The sequence below is a fragment of the Microcaecilia unicolor genome, chromosome 11 (assembly GCF_901765095.1).
Source record: "Microcaecilia unicolor chromosome 11, aMicUni1.1, whole genome shotgun sequence".
In the NCBI taxonomy this organism is placed as follows: Eukaryota; Metazoa; Chordata; class Amphibia; order Gymnophiona; family Siphonopidae; genus Microcaecilia; species Microcaecilia unicolor.
Window position 1 is genome coordinate 147,320,178 of NC_044041.1, and position 14,288 is coordinate 147,334,465.

The 14,288-nt window shown below is 50.3% G+C and overlaps 1 protein-coding gene across 2 annotated transcripts in view; it reads right to left on the bottom strand.

The window, feature by feature from the left end:
* Positions 1 to 14,288, bottom strand: part of LOC115480781 (radial spoke head protein 6 homolog A-like) — a 356,366-nt gene that overhangs the window by 287,411 nt on the left and 54,667 nt on the right. The window lies entirely within an intron of this gene.

Genomic DNA, 14,288 nt, shown 5'->3' on the forward strand with positions numbered 1-14,288 from the left:
CGAGATGCAAAGAGATCTACCAAGGGGGTGCCCCACACCTGGAAGATCTGGCGCACTACTCGGGAGTTGAGCGACCACTCGTGAGGTTGCATAATCCTGCTCAACCTGTCGGCCAGACTGTTGTTTACACCTGCCAGATATGTGGCTTGGAGCACCAATGCCATGACGGCGAGCCCAGAGCCACATGCTGACAGCTTCCTGACACAGGGGGGCGAGATCCGGTGCCCCCCTGCTTGTTGATGTAATACATGGCAACCTGGTTGTCTGTCTGAATTTGGATAATTTGGTGGGACAGCCGATCTCTGAAAGCCTTCAGAGCGTTCCAGACCGCTCGTACCTCCAGGAGATTGATCTGCAGATCGCGTTCCTGGAGTGACCAGCTTCCCTGGGTGTGAAGCCAATCGACATGAGCTCCCCACCCCAGGAGAGACGCATCTGTAGTCAGCACTTTTTGTGGCTGAGGAATTTGGAAAGGACGTCCCAGAGTCAAATTGGACCAAATCGTCCACCAATACAGGGATTTGAGAAAACTTGTAGACAGGTGGATCACTTCTTCTAGATCCCCAGCAGCCTAAAACCACTGGGAAGCTAGGGTCCATTGAGCAGATCGCATGTGAAGGCGGGCCATGGGAGTCACATGAACTGTGGAGGCCATGTGGCCCAGCAATCTCAACATCTGCCGAGCTGTGATCTGCTGGGACGCTCGCACCCGCGAGACGAGGGACAACAAGTTGTTGGCTCTCGTCTCTGGGAGATAGGCATGAGCCGTCCGAGAATCCAGCAGAGCTCCTATGAATTCGAGTCTCTGTACTGGGAGAAGATGGGACTTTGGGTAATTTATCACAAACCCCTGTAGCTCCAGGAGGCGAATAGTCATCTGCATGGACTGCAGGGCTCCTGCCTCGGACGTGTTCTTCACCAGCCAATCGTCGAGATAGGGGAACACGTGTACTCCCCAGCCTGCGAAGCGCCGCTGCTACTACAGCCAAGCACTTCGGGAACACTCTGGGCGCAGAGGCGAGCCCAAAGGGTAGCACACAGTACTGGAAGTGACGTGTGCCCAGCTGAAATCGCAGATACTGTCTGTGAGCTGGCAGTATCGGGATGTGCGTGTAGGCGTCCTTCAAGTCCAGAGAGCATAGCCAGTCGTTTTCCTGAATCATGGGAAGAAGGGTGCCCAGGGAAAGCATCCTGAACTTTTCCTTGACCAGATATTTGTTCAGGGCCCTTAGGTCTAGGATGGGACGCATCCCCCCTGTTTTCTTTTCCACAAGGAAGTACCTGGAATAGAATCCCAGCCCTTCTTGCCCGGATGGCACGGGCTCGAACCGCATTGGCGCTGAGAAGGGCGGAGAGTTCCTCTGCAAGTACCTGCTTGTGCTGGAAGCTGTAGGATTGAGCTCCCGGTGGGCAATTTGGAGGTTTGGAAGCCAAATTGGAGGGTGTATCCTTGCCGGACTATTTGAAGAACCCAATGGTCGGAGGTTATGAAAGGCCACCTTTGGTGAAAAACTTTCAACCTCCCCCCGACCAGCAGATCGCCCGGCACTGACACGTTGATGTCGGCTATGCTCTGCTGGAGCCAGTCAAAAGCTCGCCCCCTGCTTTTGCTGGGAGCCGTGGGCCTTGCTGAGGCGCACGCTGCTGACGAGAGCGAGCGCGCTGGGGCTTAGCCTGGGCCGCAGGCTGTCGAGAAGGAGGATTGTACCTACGCTTACCAGAAGAGTAGGGAACAGTCTTCCTTTCCCCATAAAAACGTCTACCTGAGGAGGTAGATGCTGAAGGCTGCCGGCGGGAGAACTTGTCGAAAGCGGTATCCCGCTGGTGGAGCTGCTCTACCACCTGTTCGACCGTCTCTCCAAAATATTGTCCGCTCGGCAAGGGGAGTCCGCAATCCGCTGCTGGATCCTATTCTCCAGGTCGGAGGCACGCAGCCATGAGAGTCTGCACATCACCACACCTTGAGCAGCGGCCCTGGACGCGACATCAAAGGTATCATATACCTCTCTGGCCAGGAATTTTCTGCACGCCTTCAGCTGCCTGACCACCTCCTGAAATGGCTTGTCTTGCTCAGGAGGGAGCTTGTCCACCAAGCCCGCCAACTGCCGCACATTGTTCCGCATATGTATGCTCGTGTAGAGCTGGTAAGACTGGATTTTGGCCACGAGCATAGAAGAATGGTAGGCCTTCCTCCCAAAGGAGTCTAAGGTTCTAGAGTCCTTGCCCGGGGGCACCGAAGCATGCTCCCTAGAACTCTTAGCCTTCTTTAGGGCCAGATCCACCACACCAGAGTCGTGAGGCAACTGAGTGCGCATCAGCTCTGGGTCCCCATGGATCCGGTACTGGGACTCGATCTTCTTGGGAATGTGGGGATTACTTAGAGGCTTGGTCCAGTTCGCCAGCAATGTCTTTTTTAGGACATGATGCATGGGTACTGTGGACGCTTCCTTAGGCGGAGAAGGATAGTCCAGGAGCTCAAACATTTCAGCCCTGGGCTCGTCCTCCACAACCACCGGGAAGGGGATGGCCGTAGACATCTCCCGGACAAAGGCCGCAAAAGACAGACTCTCAGGAGGAGAAAGCTGCCTTTCAGGGGAGGGAGTGGGATCAGAAGGAAGGCCATCAGACTCCTCGTTAGAGAAATATCTGATGTCCTCCTCCTCTTCCCACGAGGCCTCACCATCGGTATCAGACACAAGTTCATGAACCTGTGTCTGAAGCCGTGCCCGACTCGACTCCGTGGAAACACGGCCACGGTGGGAGCGTCGAGAGGTAGACTCCCTCGCCCGCACCAGTGAAGCTCCCTCCACCGACGTCGTTGGGGAGCCTTCCTGGGAGGCGACCGCAGTCGGTATCGCAAGTGGCACCGATGTCGGAGACCTCACCCCGGGCAAGGGGCCAGCTGGCGCTTCACTCGACGGTACCGGTGGCGCAAGCACCCCCAGTACCGGAGGGGAAGGGCGCAACAGCTCTCCCAGGATCTCTGGAAGAACGGCCCGGAGACTCTCGTGCAGAGCGGCTGTGGAGAAAGACATGGAAGCCGATGCAGGCGTCGAGGTCAGAGTCTGTTCCGGGCGTGGAGGCTGTTCCGGGCTGTCCAAGGTGGAGCGCATCGACACCTCCTGAACAGAGGGTGAGCGGTCCTCCCGGTGCTGATGCCTACTGGGTGCCAACTCCCTCGACGACCCAGAGCTCTCGGTACCGATGCGGGAAGGAGACCGGTGTCGATGCTTCTTTGACTTTTTCAAACGAAGCATGTCACCCGGAACTTCCCGGTACCGACGAGGAGGACGTAGAATCCAGCCGTCGCTTCTTCGGGGCCGAGGCCGAAGAAGGTCGGTCTCGGGGGGGGCTGTACCGCAGGAGCCCTCAGGGTAGGGGGAGACCCACCCGAAGGCTCACCGCCACCAGCAGGGGAATGGAGAGCCCTCACCTGCACTCCAGTCGAAGCACCACCGTCCGACGACATCAACACTAGTGGAGGTCCCGGTACCACCGACGCCGACGCAGCCTTTCGATGTCTCCGGTACCGACGATGCAGAGGGTCGAAGCCTCGATGCAGTCGATGTAGTCGATGCCGAAGGTCTTCACGCTGTCTACGTCGATGCATTCGATGGCCCCGGTGCTGTTGCCGACGAAGAGCCCGAGAACAACACGTTCCACTGGGCCAATCTCGCTACCTGAGTCCGTTTTTGTAAAAGGGCGCAAAGACTGCAGGCCTGTGGGCGGTGCCCAGCCCCCAGACACTGAAGACACGACGCGTGCCTATCAGTGAGCGAGATTACCCGGGCGCACTGGGTGCACTTCTTGAAGCCGCTGGGAGACTTCGATGACATGGGCGGAAAAATCACGCCGGCGAAATCAAAACTCGTAATGGCGGTAAAGGCACCAAAATAGGGAGAGAAAAAACCCGAACCGAGGCCTCAAAAGGCCTACCCCGAAAACGAAAGGAAACTTAGCGGGGCAAAACTGGAAACACGGGAAAATGGGAAAAGACCGAAAAGGTCTTCTAATTCTTTTTTTTTTTATAGCAAAAAACGCGAAGACGCGCGAGGGTAAACTTGAGGGGTGCGAAACAGCGCAAAACACGACCGTCCCGAGCACGGACAAAAGAAGACTGACGAACACGAGCCGGTTCGGGCGGGAAGACGGCCGCGCATGCGCGGTGCGCATCGGCGCGCGAGGACTAGCAAAGGCCTTTGCTAGTAAAGTTTTCTGATTGGAGGGGCTGCCGTGGACGTCACCCATCAGTGAGAGCAACCAGCCTGCTTGTCCTCGGAGAATAGAATAAACCAGGAGCAAACAGAGTCTTTGGGCAGGCAGCAGATAATAGAATACATCAGGAGCAAACAGAGTCTTTGGGCAGGCAGCGGACAATAGAATAAACCAGGAGCAAACAGAGTCTTTGGGCAGGCAGCAGGCAGAGGAATAAACCAGGGACAACAGAGTCAGGGCTAAAGCTTCAGACTCCAAACGCAGAGCAAGGCAAAGGAAGGACTAGCAGTCCACAGACAAAAAACATAAGGGCAAAAGCCCACACGGAAGGACTAGCAGTCCACAGACACAAAGCAGAAGGGCAGCGCCCACACAGAAGGACAGGCAGTCCACAGACACAAAACAGAAGGGCAAAAGCCCACACGGAAGCACTAGCAGTCCACAGACACAAAGCAGAAGGGCAGTGCCCACACAGAAGGACTGGCAGTCCACAGACACAAATAGAAGATGGGCAAGAGCCCCAGAGAAAGGCTAAGTAGCAGCGCAACAGTGCTCTCACTAACCTCACGGCCTATTGGCATGGGTCCTTCGCCGAAAAGGACATATGCATGCGGCAGCACGGACGACCTTGCCCGACCACGCGGACACCGAGAGGCCAACCAGGTAACGGCCAAAATCCAAGGGGTCACGCCGGAAACACCACTGTGGCGGATCTGTAACCCACCTCGCGGCCCGATCGCTTGTCCATCGGGCGCCGGCTGAAAATTTCTGAGTGTTGCGAGGGGCGGTGGAGTAGAAGCGGCCTGCCTTCTCGGCCCAGCGCTGTAGGCTCTCCAGTTATCGTCTGATTACTGTCTCCTTCCCACATGAGAGCGGCATACCAGCACATCAACTGAATCGACGGTGGAGCTGCCCAACCGCCGATTTGGGAACAACCCGCCAGCCAAACCAACACGAGCGGATGTACTGAAACCCGGTGGCAAAAGCAGTTGGTGAACATATCTCCAGACCTTCTGCCCTCACAGGTCAACTCTCTTTGTTTGTTGTTGGAACATTGTAGCAAGTACTTTCATGACAAATTGCTAACGTAAACGCTTAATTGAATTACTACAATGTCTGCCGAAATACTGTAGTAAGAAACTCTTAAGAACCTGGCTAACCTAAATGTCTTAACTGCACTGCTACTCTTAAATGTATCTCAAGGTCTCTCAAATGTTTGCCTTAGTGCTTTGCTTTTAAATGTTCCCAAACGCCTTGCATTATTAATGATTGCCACGCTTAATTAATTAATGCTAGCATAAATGTTTAATTATCTTACTACTCTCAAACTGCTCCGCCTTAATGCCTTGCTTTTAAATGCTTCTTAATGCCTCGCATTACAAATGACTGTTACACGTAAAACGTTAATGCTAGCACAAATGTATTAATTGCCCTACTACTCTAAACAAATGCTAAAGCCTCTCAAATCACTCTGTCTCTAACGTACTTAAATGCCTACCTTTTTAAAAGTTTTATAAATGACTGATCAGATATCTAACAATACCATAAGGAGGCAAGTACTGCGACCTGCTATAATAATCTTAATCACATATTATGGACCTCAATACAACAGCAAACATGAATACCAACAAACTAATTATGATAATATACTTCCTCTCCCTAATACACCATGCATTGAATATTCCCAACACAAACACCAATCTACCCACAATACACGCACCCTACAGACAACTTACGCACAACCCACCAGAAAAAAAGAACAATAATCAACTAAAAGGAAAAATAAATATATATGGAAATAACCAACAGAAAGGGAAGAAAAGACACAACAAAATTAGACACCAGGACAACAGGCAACTAATAAAGATCAAGACATCAACACCCCAAGCTGAACCCTACCACACAATCCAAATGGGATACGTAAATGCCAGATCAGTAGTAAACAAAACAGAGACCTTAACTGACTGGATTACTGATGACAACCTTGACTTCCTATTCATTACTGAAACCTGGATCCACAACCTCCATGACCCTATAATCTTAGAACTATGCCCACCAGGATACAAAATTACACACTGGACAATTAACGGAAAAAGAGGAGGAGGAATAGCCATAAAATACAAATCTGAGTTCATCATCACAAACATAGCTGAAATTGCTACAAATTGAAATTGCTTCTATAAGAATCAGTCACCCAAAATTGCAGGAATACCTTAATGCAGTTATACTTTACAGACCACCAGGAAACTGGTGAGATTGCCAAACACACTTCATGGACTTTATCTCGAATACCTGTATCTCTTCCTCAAATCTCATCATAATAGGAGACATTAACCTACACCTGGAAGATCTCACCACATCAAGTACCCAAGACTTCAAAGATTTCCTACATTTATGGGATCTACAGGGACCAAATACTCAACCAACACACAAACACGGACATACACTGGACATCATAACACACAAATTTGACCTCGATGCAAACTTTATACTAACGAACACTAAATGATCACCTACATTGTGGTCAGACCATTACAAAGCACACATCACACTCCAATGGAGAATGAAAGACTCACCTAACAAACACGAAAAACTTACACCACTACAGGAAAAATAGATCCGGTTGAATTCTAGCAACAGATTTACATTGACGAATGGACAATTAAAACAGACACAATCCAATTCCTCTTAATATGGGACAATAGATGTAAATCAATACTAGATACCATCGCCCCGATCCAAACCAGAACCTCGCACAGAAAGAACTCAACACCATGGTTCAACAAAGAACTGAAAAAACTCAAAACACAAGTTAGGAAACTAGAACGTGCGTGGAACAAAAAGAAAGACGATACCACTCTCAACGACTGGAAGCAACTCCGAAGGAAATATAAATACACCATAAAACAAATCAAAAGACAATACTACAAAACTGAAATCGGACCCAATTACAAGGACACACACAAACTATTCCAACTCCTGAATAAACTACTAGACACCACCCCAGTCACCAACAACAGCATAGACACACCAGGAGCCGACGATTTGGCGAAATACTTCAAGGAGAAAATCATACAACTGCGACTCAAAATACCTGTCATTCCAACCGAATACACTACACTCCTGGAGTGCCTAGACCCGGACCCTGGAGTTTACCCAGCAGACAGGATCTGGACTGAATTCACAATACTACCAGAAGATCTTATCTCACAAACACTTAAAAGGTTCGCCAAATCTCACTGCAAACTAGATATATGCCCAAACAACCTCATGAAGTCGGACCCTAAACAATTTATAACAGACCTAACAAACCACATGAACTTCATGCTACAAAATGGACTCTTCCCTAGGGAAAAGGGTAACATTTTACTCACCCCCATACCCAAGGATGCGAAGAAAAATGCTAATGAACTAACGAATTACAGACCAGTAGCATCCATTCCTTTGATCACCAAAATAACAGAAGGAATGGTGACCAAACAACTCACAGAGCACATCCAAGGACATAGATTACTGAGACCGAGTCAGCACGGCTTTTGTGGGGGGAAATCTTGCCTGACCAATTTACTTCAATTCTTTGAAGGAGTAAACAAACATGTGGACAAAGGGGAACCAGTTGATACTGTGTATCTGGATTTTCAAAAGGCGTTTGACAAGGCACCTCATGAAAGGCTACAGAGGAAATTGGAGGGTCATGGGATAGGAGGAAATGTCCTATTGTGGATTAAAAACTGGTTGAAGGATAGGAAACAGAGAGTGGGGTTAAATGGGCAGTATTCACAATGGAGAAGGGTAGTTAGTGGGGTTCCTCAGGGGTCTGTGCTAGGACCGCTGCTTTTTAATATATTTATAAATGATTTAGAGATGGGAGTAACTAGCGAGGTAATTAAAAGTTATTCAAAGTTGTTAAATCGTGACAGGATTGTGAAAAATTACAAGAGGACTTTACGAGACTGGGAGACTGGGCGGCTAAATGGCAGATGACGTTTAATGTGAGCAAGTGCAAGGTGATGCATGTGGGAAAAAAGAACCCGAATTATAGCTACGTCATGCAAGGTTCCACGTTAGGAGTTACGGACCAAGAAAGGGATCTGGGTGTCGTCGTCGATAATACGCTGAAACCTTCTGCTCAGTGTGCTGCTGCGACTAGGAAAGCGAATAGAATGTTGGGTATTATTAGGAAAGGTATGGAAAACAGGTGTGAGGATGTTATAATGCCGTTGTATCGCTCCATGGTGCGACCGCACCTTGAGTATTGTGTTCAATTCTGGTCGCTGCATCTCAAGAAAGATATAGTAGAATTGGAAAAGGTGCAGCGAAGGGCAACTAAAATGATAGCGGGGATGGGACGACTTCCCTATGAAGAAAGATTAAGGAGGCTAGGGCTATTCAGCTTGGAGAACAGACGGCTGAGGGGAGACATGATAGAGGTATATAAAATAATGAGTGGAGTGGAACAGGTGGATGTGACGCGTCTGTTCACGCTTTCCAAAAATACTAGGACTAGGGGGCATGCGATGAAACTACAGTGTAGTAAATTTAAATCAAATCGGAGAACAGTTTTCTTCACCCAACATATAATTAAACTCTGGAATTCGTTGCCGGAGAAAGTGGTGAAGGCGGTTAGCTTAGCAGAGTTTAAAAAGGGGTTGGACGGTTTCCTAAAGGACAAGTCCATAAACCGCTACTAAACGGACTTGGAAAAATCCAAAATTCCAGGAATAACATGTATAGAATGTTTGTAAGTTTGGGAAGCTTGCCAGGTGCCCTTGGCCTGGATTGGCCGCTGTCGTGGACAGGATGCTGGGCTCGATGGACCCTTGGTCTTTTCCCAGTGTGGCATTACTTATGTACTTATATACTTATGACTACATCAGCTACATGGACACCTGAATGCGGAGTCCCACAGGGATCCCCCCTCTCACCGACCGAATTCAACCTAATGATGACACCATTGGCCAAACTACTATCCAATCAGAATCTAAACCCTTATATATACGCTGATGATGTAACGATCTTTATCCCATTCAAACAAAACCTAAGGGAAATCTCTAATGAAATCAACCAAAGCCTACACATCATGAATTCATGGGCAGATGCATTCCACCTGAAACTAAATGCAGAAAAAACCCAATGCCTAATACTCACCTCGCAATACAATAAAAATAAATTTACCACCATCAACACACCCAAACTAAGTCTACCAGTTTCGGATACCCTAAAAATTCTTGGAGTTACCATTGACAGACACCTAATGCTCGAGAATCATGCGAAAAACATAACTAAAAAGATGTTCCATTCAATGTGGAAACTAAAAAGAGTTAGACCATTTTTTCCAAGGAATATCTTCCGCAACCTGGTACAATCATTGGTACTCAGCCACTTGGACTAATGTAATTCACTCTACGCCGGCTGTAAAGAGCAAATACTCAAAAAACTCCAGACAGCTCAAAACACGGCAGCCAGACTAATACTCGGCAAATCAAAATACGAAAGTGCAAAACCCCTACGAGAAAAACTACACTGGCTCCCACTCAAAGAACGCATCACGTTTAAACTCTGTACTTTAGTCCATAAAATCATCCATGGGGACGCCCCAGCCTACATGTCAGACCTAACAGAACTTCCACCCAGGAACGCAAAAAAATCTTCTCGCACTTTCCTCAACCTTCATCAACCAAATTGCAAAGGCCTGAAATACAAATTAATGCACGCATCTACCTTTTCCTATACGAGCATGCAGCTCTTGAACGCGTTGCCACGCAACTTGAGAACTGTCTAAGAGTTCATAGACAGTTCTCAAGTTTCCGCAAACTATTGAAAACCTATCTCTTCGACAAGATATACAACAAAGATCAACAAATGTAACTGTATAATCTTTTAAAAAACAGTCTACAAGGTATGGAAAAATTTACTTACAAAAAATATCAAAATACTACACTTTCCTTACACTAGAATGATACAAAAAATCAGTGTATTGCGCTGGAATTATAATATGGAGGAAAAAGAGCCTCACAGAGCTCCTGGACAATATATCTGTCTATTGGAGCTAAACGGATCTTAAATTGATCCTCTGTTCATCATTGGCTCTGAAAAAACCTCCTATTTAATATTTCCACAATAGTGACAGAAATAATGGTTCCATTCAATTGTTACTTCACAAAATATTGGAACTAAGTGTAAAATAAACACTTATCTGTAACGCTAGAAGACTTCAAACACTCTTCAGTGAAGAAGAACACAGTCTCTGAAGGACACGCTCCGCACTCCACTGTGTCGGCTCCTGGCAATAGAAACAGAAGCGCTGAACCCTTCTTGTTCCGGGGTTTAAATCCCCCGCCAGTCCATCCCCTCCCTAGAGAGGAGCCAATACTTCCAGCCCTGACAGGCCAGGAGGGCCTGGATTGGTGGACCCGCCTCGCAGGCGGAGTTCCTTCTTCCATGCGCCAATCCGGCGCCAGTGGGCGGGACTTGCTTGCTGCCTAGCTCTGGCCGGGGAGACGCCGGCGCCGCCATCTTGGCGGCGTCCTCCCTTCCCTGAGGCCGGCGTTCGCTCCCGCGAGTCGCCAGCCTCAGGCCGACCCGCGGAAGCGCTGGCCCCGTCGGCGGCTTGTCTCTGCCGCACTGGAGCCCGCGGACCCCGTCGATCATCGCTCCCCGCCGCGGGAGCGCAGGTAAAGACCCGTAACGGGACAGTATCCTCCCCGGATGCCCCCTTTCCCCCGGGCCCCGGGTTTGGAAGGGTACCGGGCGTGGACGGCTTTGACCAACTCCGGAGCATGTACATTCACCGCGGGCTCCCAGGAGTTGTCTTCGGGGCCAAAATTCTTCCAAGACAATAAGTAATATAGCTTTCCCCGCCGCTTCTTTGAATCCAGAACATCCTCCACCTCATACTCTGGATCGGGATCTGCTTCAAGATCTTCGGACTCCTGCCGTTGGGGGTGCCATCGAGATCCTCGAAAACTTTTCAATAGGGAAATATGGAAGGCGTTATGCACCCGCAGGGTACTAGGCAATCGCAACTGATATGTCACAGCTCCAATTCGTGATTGGATTGCAAACGGTCCAATATACCGAGGTCCCAATCTCCGAGAGGGCACCCAAAGTCGGAGATATTTGGTGCTTAACCATACCTTCTGCCCTGGTTGCAAGTCGGGAGCGGTTCTCCGATGCCGATCTGCGAAGACCTTGTATTTGGTGGCTGCCTTCTGCAGTTGTTCTCGGGCCATTTCCCAGACTCTTTGCAGATCTGCCAGAGTTACATTCACCATGGGGGTCGGAGATCCAGACGGGAAAGGTGCTGGAAGTCGAGGATGTCGTCCATACACCAAGAAGAATGGAGAGTCTCCCGAGGCCGAGTGGACACTGTGGTTATATGCAAACTCGGCCCAAGGAAGTAGGGAGACCCAGTTATCTTGGCGTTTGTTGACAAATGCTCGTAGGAACCCTTTTAACGTTTGGTTCGTCCTCTCGACCATGCCATTGGTTTCGGGATGGTATGCTGATGAGAAATGGGTCTTCACCCCCAATGCTGTACACAAGGCCCTCCAGAAACGCGAGGTGAATTGGGGGCCTCGGTCACTAATAATCCAAAGAGGCAGCCCATGAAGTCGAAAAATGTGTTGAATGAAGAGTTGGGCTAATACGACCGCCGAAGGAAGTCCCGGCAAGGGCACGAAATGGGCCATTCGGGAGAAACGGTCAATTACCACCCAAATCACCGTCTGTCCCCGGGAACTGGGGAGGTCGGTGATAAAATCCATGGAAAGCTCCGTCCAGGGGCCTGTCGGTACGGGCAGTGGTTGTAGCTTCCCCATGGGGGTCCCGATTACCGGTTTGGTCCGGGCGCACACAGGACAGGTGGTGACAAATTGAAGAATGTCCCGCCTCATCTGAGGCCATTGATACTGTCTGGTAATGAGACGCAGAGTCTTTTGATACCCAAAATGTCCCACTCATCTGGATGAATGCCCCCATTGCATTACCTTCGCTCGCTCAGCGGCCGGCACTAGTTCTTTCGTAGGAGCGACCTCCCCCACGGCCGCGCTGAGGCATGCCGGATCCAACATGGAATGGGTCTCCTTAGTCTCCTCTGGAACCTCAAATGCTCTGGAGAGGGAGTCCGCAGGGGTATTCTGAGCCGCAGCCCGAAAGACCAATTGAAAATGAAATCTGGCGAAAAAACAATGACCACCGGGCTTGTCGGGGATTGAGCCGTTGAGCCTCTTGTAGATACAGTAGATTTTTGTGGTCAGTGATCACCGTGAATCGATGTTCCGCTCCCTCCAGCAGATGTCTCCATTCCTGCAGGGCTAATTTCAATGCTAAGAGCTCTCTGTCCCCTACTGTATAATTACATTCCGCTGGGGAAAATCTCCGAGAGAAGAAAGAGCAAGGCTGGCGCTGGCCTTTGGAATTCACTTGCGAGAGGACCGCCCCGGCTCCCAACGCGGACGCGTCCACTTCCACAATAAAGGGTTTTTCTGGATCCGGGGCTAACAAAATGGATGCTGAGTTGAATGCCTCCTTTACCTGGCGAAAAGCCTCCTGCGCCTCGGGCGGCCAGTCCCGGACCTTCGCGTTTTTTCTAGTGAGCGCTGTCAATGGCGCTGTCAGTTGTGAATACCGGGGAATAAACTGGCGATAGTAGTTCGCAAATCCCAAGAAACGTTGTAGTGCTTTCAATCCCAGCGGTTATGGCCATTCTCGAATCGCCCGGAGTTTGTCCGGCTCCATCTGTAGCCCCCCGGGTAACAGAATGTGTCCCAAAAATGGTAGCGACCTCTGATGAAAAGCGCACTTGCTGAGCTTAGCAAACAGGCGGTATTGTCGTAACCGCTGGAGCACTGCGCGAACATGACTCACATGTTCCGCGGGGTTTTGGGAAAACACTAAGATGTCGTCCAGATATACAATCACCGTGGAGTTCAGCAAATCCTCGAGCACAAAATTAATAAGTCGCTGAAACACCGCCGGGGCATTACATAGGCCAAACGGCATCACCCGATACTCGAAATGTCCCTCATGGGTGTTAAAAGCCGTCTTCCATTCGTCCCCTCGCCGGATTCGCACTAAGTTGTAGGCCCCCCGTAAGTCCAACTTAGTAAACATCTGGGCTCCTTGCAGCCTGTCAAAGAGTTCGGGAATGAGCGGTAGAGGAAAGCGATCCTTTACCGTGATGGCATTTAACCCCCGATAATCAATACAGGGCCTCAAGGAGCCATCCTTCTTAGTAACAAAAAAGAATCCTGCCCCGGCCGGGGACGTAGAAGGCCGGATGAAGCCTCTTCGCAGATTCTCCCGGATGTACTCCTGCATTGCCTTGGACTCCCCTCGGGACAAGGTGTACAGTCGGCCCCGCGGTGGCATGGTATCTGCCATCAAGTTAATGGCACAGTCGAACGAGCGATGAGGCGGTAGAACCTCCGCCTCTATTGGACTAAACACATCTGCAAAGTCCCTATAGTCCATAGGCAGGGAGCCCAGCTCAACCCGTGCCCCCCCCCCCCCGGGCACACTAGCTAAGGCAGGGCAGCTGCCGGTCCGGCCCTTACAACAGTTCTCCCGACAGGAACTACCCCAAGCTCGGATGCTTCCCCCGGTCCAGTCAATAACCGGGCTATGACTCTGTAGCCATTGGCAATCCTAGGACCACCGGATGGATGGTCCGGGATAGAACCAGGAATTGAACTTCTTCCCGGTGATCCTCCCCCACCTGTAATCCCAAAAAGGGGGTGATCTCCGTGACTGGCTGCGGTAATGTAGTTCCCTGGATGGAGGTTATTTGCAGCGCCGGCCGCCGCGGGAGCGTGGGCCAGCCCATCTGTTGCAGTAGTTCGTCCCTGATGAAGTTGCCCCCCGACCCAGAGTCCACTAGGGCTCGGGTCTGGATCGTGGTCTCGTGCCATCGTAGTATTACTGGCAGTGTGATTAGGGAATCCGGCAGGGGAGCGGAATGCCCCAAGACCCCTCCCCTCAAGGTGCCTTGGGGGAGACGTTTCCCGCCCGGGAGGGACAGGCTCGGATAAAATGTCCAGCCTCACCACAATAGAGGCACAGTCCGTCCCATA